Below are 5,739 nucleotides of genomic sequence, written 5' to 3'. Positions count from 1 at the left end.
AATCGAGCGTGACATTGACCACTCTCCTCTCACAGTCAGGCACCAGAATGCACTGCAGTGAGGGACAAGACGCCACTTATTTTTACCCACAACCCTACAGCAAACCCAGCCTGGTCCCAGATCTGTCAATGCTGTCTAGCCAACTCCTTGGCGTATGACATGACAATGACCATAGAAGTTGGCAAGACAGCACAATCAGGACTGAAACCAGGCTACAGTAAACGCCACTGTCGTCACTGTGGCGTTTTAACACATCGGAGATGGCACCCTTTCAATATTACTTTGGAGCTTTTTACCCTTTGGACTCCAGAGAGAGGTCTGACATGATTTAGATGTGTGCTGGCAGTCCAAACATGGAGTTTTCTAACCCTGACATGAACCATAAGCACCCTATTCCCTACACAGTGCACTACTTTTCATCATAGGGCCCTGGTCAAAAGTAGTGCACTGTTTTGGTCAAAAGAGTGCCATTTGGGACATAGCCACTGACATCCTTATAGAGGAGATACTGTAGTTAGAATTGCACTGAAAACAACTTGGTTTTTTTTTACCCCACAGGAACTTCCATCTGTGGATATGAAAGAGGCTGTATATTTGGGAGGGCTTTGAGTGCGTGTTATTCATATTCCATTTGAACCTCAGGGAGGATTCCGCTGTGAGCGTTGAGGTGTTAAATGAAGGATAAATCCATGCAGAACATTAAGGATTCATACTTGTGGTGGGATAGAGAGGTTAGACCGTAGAGCAGAGGGTGTAAAATGTTGTAATGATGACTTGGAAAACCCTTAGTAGTGTCTACAAATGTTTATCGTCTTTCAAGATGAAGACGCTACTTGTCTGTGTGTGTCTGTGTGTGTTGTGGTAAAGCAGTACAACTGCTTCTCAAGCATTACAAAACGTTCATATTTCTAACATTTCATTTGGGTTCCATGATTGAATGAGTGCCTCATCTGAAAACTCTAAGTCCGCTGCTGCTGCCTCTGAGCAGAGTGGACCACACAACAAGCCGCTACTCTACTGGCTCAGTTAAACCTATAGGTCATATTGATCACGGCTTTTACAATGTTGCTGATAATTGTTTGAGCCTATGTGTCTGAAAAGAATGCTGTCAACTTTGAAGTTGCATTCAGATTACGTTGATGGAGACCGTCAGATGTGGAAGTTTGTATTTTGAATCTTTGTTTAATCGTATACAGCGTTGCATTTCTAAGTTGTCGACTCATTCTAAAGGATCCCTCCCTGATGACTCGCAAAATGGCAATTAAATCTGCATATCAAATGAGCTTTTTCCTTTCATTAATCATGTGGAAGGACTTCATGCTTGAGACCCAAGTGGCACCCTATGCCCTATATAATGCACTGCTTTTAAACAGAGCCCTATGGGCCCTGGTCAAAAGCAGTGCACTACATAGTGGATAGGGTGTAATTTGGGACAGAAACCCTGTATTTCTCTATCCCCCTGCCTGCCCCAGTCATCGTCAACTCCGTGAGCCAGTTAGTTAAAATAATATACTAATGAGATTATGAATGATTTAGATCCTGAGTAGTCTGTTTGGACACAAACAACAGCTTTAGTTTCCTTAAGGTGATGGGCTTCATTAGGTAGAATCCTGGGCTGGGTTCCATATGGCACGCTGTTCCCTACATAGTGCACTACTTTTGACCTGGTCCCTATGGGCCCTAGTCAAAAGCAGTGCACAACATAGGGATTAGGGTGCCATTTTGGACACATCCCTATTTGATTGGTGTATAGGAGCCTTGTTATTAGGCCCTACTGAATTTTAATGGGGATAAACCCAGCAGGAGGGCCATAGTTACTGGACTGGATCCAGAACCGCATGGCTGGCAGGCTTGGCGTGAATTCTGTTCTAGTCAGCCAAATCAGGCTCGGCGTGAAGTCTGTTCTAGTCAGTCACATCAAGCTCGCCGGTCAATGACACATGCAACTCTATACGCCCTTGCTAGAAAACTGCATTCCAATGAGCTCATTACTTTACAGAATGTTTTCTCTCCCAGTCTGAGCTTCATTATGAGGTGTTTGTGTGTGTGTCTGGCAGCTGTTAGATCCCTGTATATGAGGGAACAGAACATCACCCCCTCTCCTTTTCCCACCTGAGACCGTGTTTGATGGATGGATAGGTTTAAGAATCCTGAGCACACCTATCGATACTGTAGGCAAATATTTTTTATTGATAACCGAAGATAGACCCCGGCCTGTCATTTCCAACGCGAGCAGATTAATCGTAGTGGGCAGAACAAGCAAGGAGGTGGGCAGGGCCTCCCGAGTGGCGCAGCGATCGAAGGCGTCACTACAGATCCGGGTTCGATGTCGTTGTCCCATCGTGCTCTAGCGACTCCTTGTGGCGGGCCGGGCGCATGCACGCTGACTTTGGTCGCCAGCTGGTCGCCAGGTGGCACATTGGTGGCTTCTGGGTTAAGCGAGCAGTGTGTCAAGAAGCAGTGTGGCTTGGCGGGGTCGTGTTTCGGAGGACGCATGGATCTCTATCTTCGCCTCTCCCACTTCCATATGGGAGTTGCAGCGATGGGACAAGACTGTAACTACTAATTGGATATCATGAAAATTGGGCAACAAGGGGTGAAAAGGTAAAGGAACTCCTACTCTGTGAAGTGCGCGTGTGCAATAAGTTCATTCGCCTTTGAAATCCTAAACAAAACAATGTTTTGGAAACTTTGACAAAGGGTAAAGTCTACAAAACTTAAGTCTACTCTGTTCGTAACAGATTATAGTTTTGGAAACCAAACTGTATTGAGAGCAAATGTTTCGCAGATGAGAAAATTTGTAGTATGTCTGCCAAAATCCATAACTCTCCATCTTCTCCGACTGCCAGCCACTGGCCTTCCTTTTCAATCAAATCCAATTTTATTTGTCACATGCATAGACAACAGGTGTAGACTAAAAGTGAAATGCTTTCTTATGGGTCCTTTTCTAACAATGCAGAGTTAGAAATAAGATAACAAATATATAAATAATGACACAGAGAATAACGAATAAAAAAATAACATGTCTAGATATAGGGAGTAGAAAATAACATTATTATATACCGGGAGTACCAGTATCGAGTCGATGTGCAGGGCTACAAGATAATTGAGGTAGCTGTACACTACATATAGTTAGGGGTAAAGTGACTAGCAGCAGCTAGACTACCTCACCACATACTGTGAGTGTGTATGTGTGCAAGAGAGTCGGTGCAAAAAAGAGTCAATGCAGGCAGTCCGGGTAGCCATTTGATTAGCTATTTAGCTGCCTTGTTTAGCAGTCTTACCATATTTGGTGGTGAGTGGAAATGCCAAGCAGATGTTTCAGATTTATACATCCGTTGAAACATCTGGCTCCTTGTCCTATCTGTGCTATAGCCCTCAGAGCTTAGCCTTGATAACTGGCCTGAATTATGGAGATATGAGGATATGTCAGATTGTTAGGCAGAGTTGAGTACAAACATAGTCCTGGCACATGGTTTATGAACTGATACGCAAAACAACACCGGATTCAAAACATATCATTTTTTTATTTCAATTATTATACAAAATTATTTCAACCAATAGAATTCTATATATGTGAGGGATACAACCATAGCAGCTCTGTAGGTTTTGCTAGGAAGTGACAGAATCATTAGATAATTTGTTTGGGTACTGTCCATATGTAGCTTGTTTTTGGTCATAGGTCCAGGAATGGTTGAAGAATTGCAACATTTACCTGCAGCTAACTCTGCAGATAGCACTGCTGGGTGATTTGAAATGTCACAGTCAATCGAGCAATAATATAAAAATACTTTTAGCAAAAATGTTTATCTTTAATTTACAATCTGTGGAAATGATGAGAATAGAAAGCTTCTGAACTTTTGTGAAACATCACAGTACAGTTGAAAAATATATGGCAAATAGAAATAAAAAAATTGATGTTAAGAGATAGATGGGAGGGTTGAGTGGAGCTAAAGGACGGGACTTAAAACTAACAAAAGATAACTAATGTAAAATATTCTGTGTCCGTGAAAATGATATAGGCTTCTACTTCCTGCTTATACATACTAAGTTTTGTTATCCATTAGTTTACTCCATATTAGGGGACAGTTTAAAGGAAAATATATTTACAAAATATATACAGTATCAGTCAACATTTGGGACACACCTACTCATTCAAGGGTTTTCTGTATTTTTTATATTTTCTACATTGTAGAATAATAGTGAAGACATCAAAACTATGAAAGAACACATGGAATCATGTAGTAACCAGAAAAGTGTTAAACAAAGTATATATATATATATATTTGAGATTCTTCAAAGTAGCCACACTTTGCCTTCATGAGTGCTTTGTACACACTTTGCATTCCCTCAACCAGCTTAATGAGGAATGTTTTTCCAACAATCTTGAAGGAGTTCCCACATATGCTGAGCACTTGTTGGCTGCTTTTCTTTCACACTGCGGTCCAACTCATCCCAAACCATCTCAATGGATTGAGGTTGGGTGATTGTGGAGGCCAGGTCATCTGATGCAGCACTCATCACTCCTTCTTGATCAAATAAACCTGACACAGTCTGGAGGTGTGTTTTGGGTCATTGTCCTGTTGAAAAACAAATTAGATGGGATGGTATATCGCTGCAGATGGCGTATCACTGTATCAACAGTGAAGAGGTGACTCTGGGATGCTGGCCTTCTAGGCAGAGTTGCAAAGAAAAAGCCGTATCTCAGACTGGCCAATGAAAAGGAAAGATTAAGATGGGCAAAATAGCACAGACACTGGACAGAGGAACTCTGCCTAGAAGGCCAGCATCCCGGAGTCGCCTCTTCACTCTTGACGTTGAGACTGGTGTTTTGTGGGTACTATTTAATGAAGCTGCCAATTGAGGACTTGTGAGGCATCTGTTTCTCAAACTAGACAATCTAATGTACTTGTCCTCTTGCTCAGTTGTGCATCGGGGCCTCCCACTCCTCTTTCTATTCTGGTTAGAGCCAGTTTGCGCTGTTCTGTGAAGGGAACGTTGTACAATATCTTCAGTTTCTTGGCAATTTCTCACATGGAATAGCCTTCATTTCTCAGAACAAGAATAGACTGATGAGTTTCAGAAGAAAGGTCTTTGTTTCTGGCCATTTTCAGCCTGTATTCGAACCCACAAATGCTGACGTTCCAGATACTCAACTAGTATAAAGAAGGCCCGTTTTATTGCTTCTTTAATCAGAACAACAGTTTTCAGCTGTGCTAACATCATTGCAAAAGGGTTTTCTAATGATCAATTAGCCTTTTAAAATGATAAACTTGGATTAGCTAATACAATGTGTCATTGGAACACAGGAGTGATGGTTGCTGATAATGGGCCTCTGTACGCCTATGCAGGTGTTCCATTACACATCTGCCGTTTCTAGCTACAGTAGTCATTTACAACATTAACAATGTCTGAACTGTATTTCTGATCAATTTGATGCTAATTTAATGGACAAAAAATGTGCTTTTCTTTCCAAAACAAGGACATTTCTAAGTAACCCCAAACTTTTGAACGGTAGTGTATATTTACAAAAAATATATATATGGGGGATTGGAAATTATGCAGACAATCACATTGATGGACGCTACAATCTATCTGCAATATTAAAGCTGATCTACCTCCTAATCTTTTGGTCTGAATCACGTAGTCCTGGCTGCCTGATATGTTGTCAACAATACAGCTCATTGATGTGTAAAAGGCATCATTTTATTCAAATCAATCTCAACAGGAGATTCTGCA

Source organism: Oncorhynchus masou, chromosome 21, assembly GCF_036934945.1.
Source record: "Oncorhynchus masou masou isolate Uvic2021 chromosome 21, UVic_Omas_1.1, whole genome shotgun sequence".
Classification (NCBI taxonomy): domain Eukaryota; kingdom Metazoa; phylum Chordata; class Actinopteri; order Salmoniformes; family Salmonidae; genus Oncorhynchus; species Oncorhynchus masou.
This window is presented reverse-complemented; position numbering follows the sequence as displayed.